Below are 12,041 nucleotides of genomic sequence, written 5' to 3'. Positions count from 1 at the left end.
TATTTATATTATAACCAGATGTTTGTACCTTTAGACCCCTTCACCCATTTCACCCACCCATCTAACCCACCACCTCTGGCAACCACCAAATGTGCTATTTTCCTAGAGAGTTTGGGTTTTGTGTTGGCTTTGGTTTTTAAGATTCAGCATGTAAGTGATAAAGAGTATTTGTCTTTCTCTGATTTACTTCACTTAGAATAATGCCCTCAAGATCCATCCATCTTGTCACAAATGGCAGAATTTCCTTCTTTTTAATGGCTGAATAATATTCCACAATACTACACTTTCTCATCCATTTATCTGTCAGATATCTGCGTTGTTTCCATTATCTTGGCTATTGTAAATAATATTGCAATGAACACAGGGGCACAGATACCTTTTCAAGACAATGATTTAGTTTCCTCTGGATAAATACTCAGAAGCAGAATTGCTGGATCATATGGTAGTTCGACTTTTACCTTTTTGAGGAACCTCCATACCATCTTCCATAGTGATTACACCAATTTACATTCCCGCACAAATTTCTAATCAGTAGATAATATGTTCTTGTTTTCAGCTTCATGAAGAAAATCTAGGGCTTCCCTGATGGTCCAGTGGTTAAGAATCCACCTGCCAATGCTGGGGACACGGGTTTTTGATTCCTGCTCTGGTAAGACCCCCACATGCTGGGGGCAACTAAGCCCATGCGCCTCAACTGCTGAAGCCCAGTGTGCTAGAGCCTGGGAGCCGCAACAGGAGAAGCCACCACAAAGAGAAGCACAGGAGCTGCCACCGAAAGCGCCCCCACTGCCCGCAACCAGAGAGCCGGAGCGCAGCAACCAAGGCCAGCACAGCCAGAAAGAAAGAAAGCTGGTCTGTAAAGAAAGACCCTAAAAAAAGAAAGAAAATCTACAAGCTGACTATTAATGCCCACAATACTTAACAGTTCAGCTAAGGAAACAAAAAATTATTAAAATTTTCTTTACATGTTGGATAAACATTTTAACCAAGAACAAACTGTGAAAAATAAGGTCCATGTTTTAAGGACCTATATTATAGGCATCAGAGCAAAGTTTGCTAAAAATCATTCTCAGAAGAAAACTTCCATCTCACAATCAGCTGATCATCATCGACCACGTCGAGAGTGTAAAGGCGTGCTTCTTGCGGTAATGCCTAGTCAAGTTAACAGAGAAAATTTATTTCAAAGGCCATAAAAGAAATGTGTTGGGTGTTTACAGGGGGAAACGTAGACAAAACAGGGTGTTTATAATACTGTAATGGCACCAAATAAAACACACTCAAACACCTGAGTAAATGTTACTACATTTTTTCTCCATTCTCTCTGCTTCCATCAATCTCATAAAAAAGGGACCACAATTTTGACATTTTCCTGTTTATTGAGAAGTTATCTGTTTTAAAGATTCCAGCAGATGCACTTCTATGGTGTGTATGAAAGGAAGCACATCCTGCTAGGAACACATACAGGAAAACCCCTACTAGCAGCAAAATCCTGCTCGGCACATGTGCTGAGACCATTCCAGAGTCCAGATCACTCAAGGGCTCAGGAGGCTGAGCAGCAGCAACCACAGGAAGACTCCAGAGTGTCCCAACAGGGAAAGGACACGTTCCCTCTGAGCTGCTGTTTTTCTGGCCCTTTTAGATGTGGGGAGAGATCAGACATGTTATTTAATAGAAAGTGGCAAGCAGGACAGCAGAGGAGGAAACAAGGGTCCCCAAATCCGCTATTTAAATGGCAGCGCCAACAGTTAAAAAGTCTTTGTGAGAAGTTATAAAGGTATTATGCAGGCCTATGTAGGATGTATATTCATAAGACAGCAGACACCAAAAGCAAATACAGGAGGTACTCTGATTAAATACAAAAATTCAAGATTCATCACCTTTGGATATGAGATGGCTTGGCTTTTTTGAATCTCCTTAAACCAAACCCACCAGTGATACTTGAAGAGTTCACCTAACAAATTACTTTTATTGCATCCAATCCCTTAATAGATCCATTTATGAGATCCTCAAAAAAAAAAAAAAAAAGCCTAATTTACTTACTTTAATAGAAGCTGTTTTACAAAGGAAGAAAAAAAAGACCACATGCAACAGTCTGCTTTATATAAAGCACAGCAGAAAGTCAGACAGACATACAACAGTCCTCACACACAGCAGCTAAGGGTGAAAGTTTGCACTCCAGAGACGTTGGAAATTTTTTTTTTTTTTTTAGAAAAACTGCTGACCACTTAAGACAACTGACTGCAACTATGGAACAGCCTTGATGTTGGTTCAATTCATCATGACACCAAGAATGGTGACAGGGCTTCCCTGGCGGTCCAGTGGTTGGGACTTTGCCTTCCAATGCAAGGGCTGTGGGTTCCATCTCTGGTCTGAGAGCTAAGATCCCACAGGCCTCTTTGCCAAAAAACATAAAACAGGCAATATCGTAACAAATTCAATAAAAGACTTTAAAAAAATGGCAAAAGTAATGGATGAAAATTCACTCATTATAGCTTTCCAAACACTGATATCCCCTTATCCACTCAGGTTCTAGGTAAAATGCCAGAAATGAGGCATACCGACAATAAGTGCACTTTGCTTTGACCCAAGAATCCTACATTTTGGTTTTTAAATGCTTCTTGGAAAGAAAATACAAAGAAATGCAAGTAAGATTTACCAAGAAGTATCCAGACCGGGCCCCACAGAAGAAGCCTGGAGTAAAAAGGGTCATCAGCTCCAGGCCCTTCATTTTTAGTCCAGAGACACTGCGTGACTTCCCTAAAGATAAAGGACTTCAGAGAGAAAAAGGATGACCTCAAACCACAAAGTACAGGGCAGTTCAACTTCTCACCCTCTCAACTTTCATACTTTTTCAGTGATAAACTCCACACACACATACAGTTTGGGTTTCCCACGTCAGCCAGCAACGCCTCTCAGCACTCCTTCATGTGGTGCCTCCACAGTTCACAGTTCCACTTGGCCTGCTGGTGCCATTTTTAAATAGGAAATGACACTTGGCTCACACTTTATAAACTACAGAAGCTGGCTGTTTGCATTCAAATACACTGAGACAAACGACAGAGCACATTAGGTATGCCGAAGGAAACCCATCTTTGCTTCTGATTGAAAACCCTTAGGTTTAAGACAAGGGACTCTGTGCTCAACTGTCCAAGAGAAGAGCCGGGCATGTATAAAAAGCTGGAGATCTACATGTCAAGAATAATTTCTGGGCTTCCCTGGGAGCTGCTCTGTTGCAGGAGACATGGGTTCAATCCCTGATCCTGGAGGATCCCACATGCCTTGGGGCAGCTAAGCCCGAGCGCCTCAACTACTGAAGCCACGAGCCTAGGGCCCGTGATCCACAACAAGAGAAGCCACCGCGGTGAGAAGCCCATGTTCCATAACTAGAGAGAGCCCCCACGTGCCCCAACTAGAGAAAAACCTGCACAGCAACCAAGATCTAGCACAGCTGAAAATAAGATAAATTATTCTTTAAAAAAGAATACTTTCTAAAAGGTGAGGTACCAAGAACAGAACAGGTTTACTCTTTTTAAAGCTTTCTAAGAAGAGAACTCCTACTTTTACAGTTTATAACTTTGTACTCATAGGAAAGAGTTACAGAGAGTTCCTAAGATGATAATCAGTACAGGCGCTCCCCGATGCCACAGAGTAGGAAGTGCGGCGCAGAGTGACAGCAAAAGATGCAGTGACAAGAGCCCAAACAAGCTATCGACCTGCGCCAAATCACCACGAGGCAGGCTGCAGACATCTCTCAATTCACTCTCAACACACTCCATAAGGCTGCAACTTTTCAAAAAGAAACAAGCAAGACGTGAACAGCAAAAGAGCGACAGAAAAAGATCCCAAATACAAAACCTCAAAATCCCACTGCAGCTCTCGCATGCTTGTCTTAAAGAAAGACCCTTCATCACCCAAAGAGGTCTGTGCTGGAACTCCCTTAAAATGAAGAAGAATGACATGCCATGAATTTTAGTTACTAAATCAAGAACTTTAAAAAGGTTGCGAGGGCCATCTCTAGCTCTTCGATGACAGAATTTTTTTTTATTACTTTATCAAAGGAAGGGCAGGTCTCCCCCAGGTCACATATAAGGGTGACATGTTTACAGGCCCTGCATCTCCCAGGTTTTCGCTATCACTAGCATTTTCATAAACACACCACGCCATGCTTCCCTGGAGTTTTAAGAAAGGATCGCTGAAGAATCCCCCACCGAAGAGACAGGCGCCGCCTGCCCAGACAACACAATGGAACCAAATAAAATCCTCTGAGCTGAAGCATCTCCCTAAAGTGCCCCACAGGAGACCAGGCTCGGAAGCTTGGTTCTGCCTCCCTCTTCAAAGAGCCAAATTAATCCCAAGAGTGCTCATCCCAATTGCAGAACCTTTACCAACATGACTGGCCCAGCAATCTCACTTAAAAATTAATGACGAATGTGTTTTGAAATGCTCTTTCTATACTGTTGACCTACTTTCCTTATCAACAGCTGGGGGAAAGCACATTGTGTATGACTGTTCAAACTTGCTAAGTCTGTATGCACTACTGAGATGGAGTTTCTCTTGGAATAAAATTTTAATAATTCTTTAGCAATATACTTAGAGCAGGAAATGAAATTATCGGACTCCCAGATCTTTCTGTGGGTTTTTAAAGGCATTTTTATGAAGACCCTCATAAGGCTAGCCATAGGAAAAAGTAGCAATGTCAAAAAAACACACTAATCTCCTTCAACTGAAGAACTGCCGTCTTCCCTTTTTAATACCATATACCCTGGGCAAGCAGTGATCAAATAAACACACTCCTGACCCTGGTTCAAGGGAGGTAGAGTAGGAATAACTCTGGCCTGGATGCAAGATAAACTTATCCTGACACAGTCACCTAACCACTAAATCAATTCAGTTCTGTGGTTGGTTGTTTCTTCATCTAAAAGTGGGAGAACTAAAATAATTTCTATGGTGCTATTATTAATACAATCACTATTAAATGTATTAATCTAAAGCCTACAAGTCTATACGGAACATTTCTTTCACTGGGAGGCAATCTACATCCCCCCATAAAACACACACAATTCAAGGAGAATGGAGTACCAGCACCCATAGGGTTATCCTCCTAACACACATGCTTGACCGTGAATGCTGAAGAGGCCTTTAATCCCAGTCATTCATCACGCATTTATTCACCGACTATTTACTGAGCTCTGCCCATGTGCCTGGCATGATGCGAAGACGACGGGCCAGGCTCTCATGGAGCTGACAGTCTCCAGGAGGAGACACTGCCCTCGAATATTCACACCAAAGTCACTGTGCTGCTGGGACGCAGAGTACATGGGGCGGAGTCAATTCAGGGTGAGGAACCACCTTTTAGGAGGAGTTCCCAAGAGGCTTCTCTTTATAGGCAGGGTATCTGAGAATAGCAAAAGCTAGGGAAAATATTTAAATTACTTACGTGACTTTTCAGATTAGTAACAATCTGTGGCTTTAAAATTAAGGTAGTTTGCCCACAGAGGTGCCCCAGAGCTTGAAGGTAAACATACTGAACAAGCTATTTGAAAACAAAACTAACACTGTTTAAAATAAAAAAATCTCCCTGTTTCCAGAATTTTCAGCCATTTTATAGAGACAGGCAAGTGCACAGGCGTACACAGCTCAAAGATAATGCAGGTTCAGGTTCAAACCACTGCAACAAAGCACATCTCAAAGTAAAGTGAGTCACAAGAATTTTCGGGTTTCCCAGTCCATATAAAAGTTCCATTCACGTTATCCATAGGACAAAGGAGCCTGGCAGGCCACAGTCCACAGGGTCACAGAGTCAGACATGACTGAAGCGACTTAGCGAGCACATAGTCTATTGAGCGCACAACAGCATAATGTCTGAAAACAATGTATACATCTTTACTTAAAAATACCTAATTGCTTTTTTGAAAAACCAGCTATCATCTGAGCCTTCAGTGAGTGATAATCCTTTTTGGTTGAGGGCTGACAGATCAGGGTGGTAGCTGCGAAAGGTTGGGTGGCTATAGCAATTTCTTAAGACAACAGCCTGCCACATCAATTGATTCTTCCTTTCACAAAAGATTTCTCTGCAGCATGCAAAGCTGTTTGACAGCATCTTACCCACGACAGAACTTTTTTCAAAACTGGGCTCAATCCTCTCAAACTCGGCTGCTGCCTTATCATCTAAATTTATGTAATATTCTAAATAAAACCTTTGTTGTCATATCAACAGTCTTCACATCTTTACCAGGAACAGAATCCACCTCAAGAAACCACTTTCTTTGCTCCCCCGTGAGAAGCCGCTCTTCGTCCCCCTGAGTCTGACCAGGAGGCGGCGGGAATCCACGCCCACCTCGGGGCTCCAGTCCTAGGTCTCCTGCTATGTCCATCGCAGCTGCAGTTACTTCCTCCACTGAAGTCATCCATGACGACTGGAATTAACTTCTTCCAAACTCTTGTTAATGTTGGTATTCTGACCTCTTCCCATGAATCATGAATGATCTAAGTGGTATCTAGAATGATGAGTCCTTTCCAGAAAGTTCTCAATTGACTTTGCCACAATCCATCAGAGCTATAGCCTTACAAAAACGTTATGTCTTCAATAGTAGGATCTGAAAGTCGAAACTACCCCTTGATCCATGGGCTAGAGAGCTGAAGCTGTGTTGGCAGGCAGGAAAACAACATTCACCTTATTCTACCTCTCCACCAGAGCTCTGGAGTGACCAAGTATGTCGGCAACAAGCAGTAATATTTTGAAAGGATTGTTTTTCTGCACACTTGGTCTCAACAGTAGGCTTAAAATATTCAGGAAACCACGTTGTAAACAGCTGTGCTGTCATCCAGGCTTTGTTGTTCCATTTATAGAGCACAGGCAGAGTAGATTTAGAGTGATTCTTAAGGGCCCTAGGATATTCAGGATGGTAAATGAGCACTGTCTTCACCTTAGGTCACAAGCTGCATTAGCCACTGGGAGTCAGCCTGTCCTTTGAAGCTTTGAAGCGAGGCACTGACTTCTCCTCTCTTGCTATGAAAGTCCGAGGTGGCATCTTCTTCCGTTAGAAGAATACTTCATCTGTGTTGAAAATCTGTTGTCTAGTGTGGTCACCTTCATTAATAATCTGAGCTAGATCTTCGGGATAACTTGCTCCAGCTTCTACATCAGCCCTTGCTGCCTCACCTTGCACTCTGATGTTACAGTGACAGTTTCTTTCCTTAAACTTCATGAAGAAACCTCTGCTAGCTTCACATTTTTCTTCTGCAGTTTCTTCACTTCAAGCCTTCACAGAACTGAAGAGAGTTAGAGCCTTGCTCGAGATTAGGCTTTGGCTTAAGGGAATGCTGTGGCTGGTTTGGTATTCTCTCCAGACGACCAAAACTGTCTGCATATCAGCAATAAGACTGCTTTGCTTTCTTTTATCATTCCAGGTTCACCAGGGACCTTCAAGAACTTTTCCTTTGCATTCACAACTTAACTGGTCCAAGAAGTCTGTTAGCCTCCCTCACTGAGCTTATTATTTCTAACTTTTGATTTAAAGTGAGAGACCTAACACTCTTCCTTTCACATGAACACTTAGAAGCCACTGCAAGGTCATGAACTGGCCTACTTTCAACACTGCTGTGTCTCAGGGAATAGGGAGGCTCAAGGAGAGAGGGACAAGGGGGCAGCCAGGTAGTGGAGCAGTTAGAAAACCCCCTGATTAAGTTCACCACTTACATGGGCGTGGTTCATGGTGCTCCAAAACATCAGTGGACCATCAAAGAGCACTGATCACAGAGCGCCATACCAAGTACAATAATGAAGTCTGAACCACTGCAAGAATCACCAGACTGTGAACACACGCGTGAAGTGGGCAAACGCTACTGGGAAACGGTGCTGACAGACTCTCTGGATGCAAGGCTTCCACAAACCTTCCACTTTGTGAAAAGACTCTATCTGTGAAGTGTGATAAGGAAATGGCAACCCACTCTAGTATCCCTGCCTGGAAAATTCCATAGTCAGAGGAGCCTGGTGGGCTACGGCCCATGCAGTCGCAGAGAATCGGACACAACTGAGCAACTGAGCGTGAGCATGCCTGTACCTCTTGAAGTCTTACTGCACCTTTGGACAGATCATTTTGTCTAATCCTTTTTGGTAAAATTACAAACTACTTCCTCATCAGCACACCTCTCTTCTAAAGGGGGGGAAACACAAAAAACTCAGAATATCAGTGTGTACAATCAAGAAACTGTAAAATGCAACATCACTAGGGAAAATGTAATTACTATCAAATAAATACTTTGCTAAGTCGCTTCAGTCGTGTCCGACTCTGTGCGACCCCATAGACAGCATCGCACCAGGCTGCCCCGTCCCTGGGATTCTCCAGGCAAGAACACTGGAGTGGCTTGCCATTTCCTTCTCCAATGCATGAAAGTGAAAAGTGAAAGTGAAGTCGCTCATCCGTGTCCAACTCTTAGCGACCCCATGGACTGCAGCCTACCAGGCTCCTCCGTCCATGGGCTTTTCCAGGCAAGAGTACTGGAGTGGGGTGCCATTGCCTCCACTCAATACCTTTAGAAGGTCTCAGTTCTTTAAGTGGGAAATGTCACACATCTTCTTTTACTAATAAAATGGAAATACCTTCAGGGAAGTGGAGACAAATAAAGCTCACTTTCAGAAGCAAAATGAGCTTTCATTTGGGCTAAGTATTTTGGGAGTGAATTCTCTATTACTAGAAGCTTTTACCAGCCTTAGCTGGTAAAACTGTAACCTCATCCATTCCAAATCCAATTTCCCTCCAAACTGGATAACGATTTGAAAAGAAAATCATAGCCCTTAATCCTTTATGTTAAATTAATTGGACTACATAATAGTAACTAAAAGAGAATTTTCAGATGCCTCAAATGAAAGCAGGAAGAATCCTTTAAGCATTTTGAGTAGAAGGCCAGCAGAAAGATCAGAGGTGTCCCACCCCCTAACAGTACTTGTCTAAAAAACAACATTTATAACAAACTTACATGTATAGTTTGCAGGAACCTCTAAAAATGGCCAAACTAACACACACAAAAATGCAGCTACAAAATGATTCTTTTTTTGTGATCACATGTTATAACAGGATATAAACCAAACCCTACGGATTTTCAAATTTTAAAACTGCACAAATGAACTCCTAAATGATTCAACAGCTGGAAGGGTGCCCAATTCACCCTACCTTAATGTACTTGGTTCTTGTCAATTTTTCAAGTGAAATGAACCCAAGCACATTAAATTCTTGGAGATCTAGGAGCCACTGAAATGAGCTGAGACCTGCCCTGTGACTCCCTGGGGCTGGCCTGGGGGCCCTGCAGTGCCCACTATGGGCACTTTACAGCAAGTATATTAAAGGACAGGAAACTGGACAGAAGGAGAAAGACAAGAAGAGGAAACTCCATTTTTTCTAGGGCTACCTGAACTATAAACCCTCACCTTGGTATACATCAGGTTTCTTTCCATACCTGTTTTGACAAAAACTCTCCAGCCAAAGGCACACTTCCACTAGGACGTTTCTTCAGATTCTTTCTAAAGTCAGAGTTGCAAGAATACTGGAGTGGAGTGCCATTTCCTACTCCAGGAGATCTTCCCAACCCAGGGATCGAACCGGTACTTCTTGTGTCTCCTGCACTCGCAGGCAGGTTCTTTACCACTAGCGCCACCTGGGAAGCCCCAAAGTTGCTAACCAAACCACAAATCAAAGCCCTAAGAACTCCATGCTACCAGTACTTTCAATTTACTCAATAAATTAGTTCATCAGAATTCATGCTTTAAATAACTAGAACTCCAAAATTTGCTTCACAGATAAAACATGTTTCAGTAAGTAAATGTGTATATATATGCTACAGCAGACTTTAAATGAAAATGATGACTAGCTTATCATAAGATAATTTAACCAGCAAATGTTTACAATCAGCAGTCCTTCTACACCACAGAAAACTTCCTCTATTCCTTTCATCTTCTAGCAAAACAGGAAGACTAACAATCCCTAGCACAAGTATAACATGCAAAACTGAAGTTCAATTATTTGACTGGCATTTACTGAACATCTACTGTATGCCAGGCACACGGCAGTGGACTGGGCAATGAAGGCACAAAAAACGTGAGACTTCTCTGCCTTCGAGGAACATGGCATATAGTGGTGCCAGTGTTCACTTTCACAAACTGGAAAATAATAATTCCACACTTACTTGTTTTAAACTTTCTACTCGTTTAGCTCAAAATGTAATTACTATTAGCACAGAAATCAGTACCCATAACTTACATTTCCATCTACCTTTATAACTCCATAGCTAAACCATACTTCCATTTTACTCAAATGCACTGTATAAACGTGTATTCTGTTCTCATGACCTTGGACAATCTGGGTCATCTGCCTTATCCGTCAACATTACTCTTCCCCTGTTACACCTGCCCTGAGTCAGCCCAGTGCTATTTCGTAAACCCAAGGGCAGGGCCTCAACCCAGTGTCCCAGAGACACTGACTCTCCACCGCCCTGTCCTTTCAACCCCCAAAGGGCTCAGGCCCCACACAGAGAATTCAGCATCAAGAATTGTATACTTGGGGGCTAGAGGAAGCTTGTAATGTATTTTTACAACTATTACACATTTTAAAAGTAAATCAAAACATTAAGCCTGCCATTAACACTTTGTGAAGCCTTTTCTACCTGCACCAGGAAAATCAAGTCCCTAATCCTTATTATACTTAGTTTCATAAAATGTTGAAGATGTTTTTAAAAACCAGACAATCCAAACCCTTTAAAGAGGTAATAACAAAAAGGAAAGATCAAGTATTTCCCTTTGTTTGAGGAAAGAAGGGGCTTTGTGATAAGAGTTTATAAAGGATTAGAAATACAGGTGGAGACTAGCACACAGCTCTGGCCAGCACAAGTCACCCCAACTTAAAGCCATTATTACCCTGACCTGATCTACCACTACTCCAAGATTCCAGAAACCAAGTCACTGCTAAAACTTAAAACCCTTTCAAGCTGTGGTTCCCAAATGAAAAGAGAGAGAAAAAAAAAAAGGATCATGAGTGTTTTGAAAAAAAGCTGAGCAGATTCACTGTTTTCAAATGAGGAATTTTTCTTTTTCTTGAGTTTAAATGCATTTTATTTTTAGACAACATACATGACATGTTTTCTTAAAAGCAATGCCTTTGCGCTAACAAACCACCGTTGAGAACAAATGGAGAGCTTGAGTTGCCATCAGTCCCATGTGTCTAGGCCCTGGTGCTGTGTGGGTGAGAAGCAGCAGCCAGCCAGTCATGACGACAGGTGGCAGACCCAAAGTGACTGCCGAGTGCAGTAACGTACTCCATCTCTAAGCCGTCCCTAAAGTAACCATGCGCGGGCCACACCGTGCTCACGGCAGGCCAGCAGAGCAGCCCTGCCATCTGGATTCATGCTTTCCTCAATAAAAGAACTGACAGTAAATTAGCAAGGATGTGCCTGATGTGTTCTGCAGCCCCTATCATCAAAGGTTTTACTCTTTCTGGTCTCTGTTCTTCAAGTTTCCCTTTGACTGACTTTATATCATCTTTGATGTACTTTTTGTAGGCTTCTTTTGTGAAGCTGGTTTCCTGCAAGTGATGGTTCAGACAATATCAACACCAGTGATTACTGTGCTTTCAGCACCTTTGCCCTTGGGGACTTCAGCAGAGGCATAGCCACCAACAAGCCAGTCGGCGGTGTTACTCTCTGTCCTACTGACCATATTCCCCTCCACCTCCAGACACAGCCGGTCCACCACCTCCCAGGTCTTGTGGATGTGGGAGAGTATGTCATCATCTGCTCTCCAGAAGGAAACTTTCCAAAGCAGACAAGGCTTCTTCCCAATTCCAGGAACCAGGGTTGCCTCCTACATGGGCTCTGCCTGAGCCCGCTCAAATTCCCTCAACCTTTCCCTTGAAACTCTGTTACACTGACTACAGGCCAACATTTCACAGAGATGATGTTTATCAGTAAGGAATCTCCTTTGTAAAAATAGTAATACTGGATCTCTAAGAGGGGCAAGAGACATGAACGAAATAAGCTAAGACAATTAAGGC

General features: G+C 42.7%; 1 protein-coding gene and 1 pseudogene across 2 annotated transcripts in view; both read right to left on the bottom strand.

Moving 5' to 3' along the window:
* CORO1C (coronin 1C) overlaps positions 1-12,041 on the bottom strand; it is a 76,968-nt gene that overhangs the window by 56,036 nt on the left and 8,891 nt on the right. The window lies entirely within an intron of this gene.
* Positions 11,214-11,847, bottom strand: LOC120871621 (annotated as a pseudogene).

The sequence above is a fragment of the Oryx dammah genome, unplaced genomic scaffold (assembly GCF_014754425.2).
Source record: "Oryx dammah isolate SB20612 unplaced genomic scaffold, SCBI_Odam_1.1 HiC_scaffold_12, whole genome shotgun sequence".
NCBI lineage: Eukaryota > Metazoa > Chordata > Mammalia > Artiodactyla > Bovidae > Oryx > Oryx dammah.
Note: the sequence above shows the minus strand (reverse complement) of the source record. Positions and strands in the feature narration are given on the sequence as shown.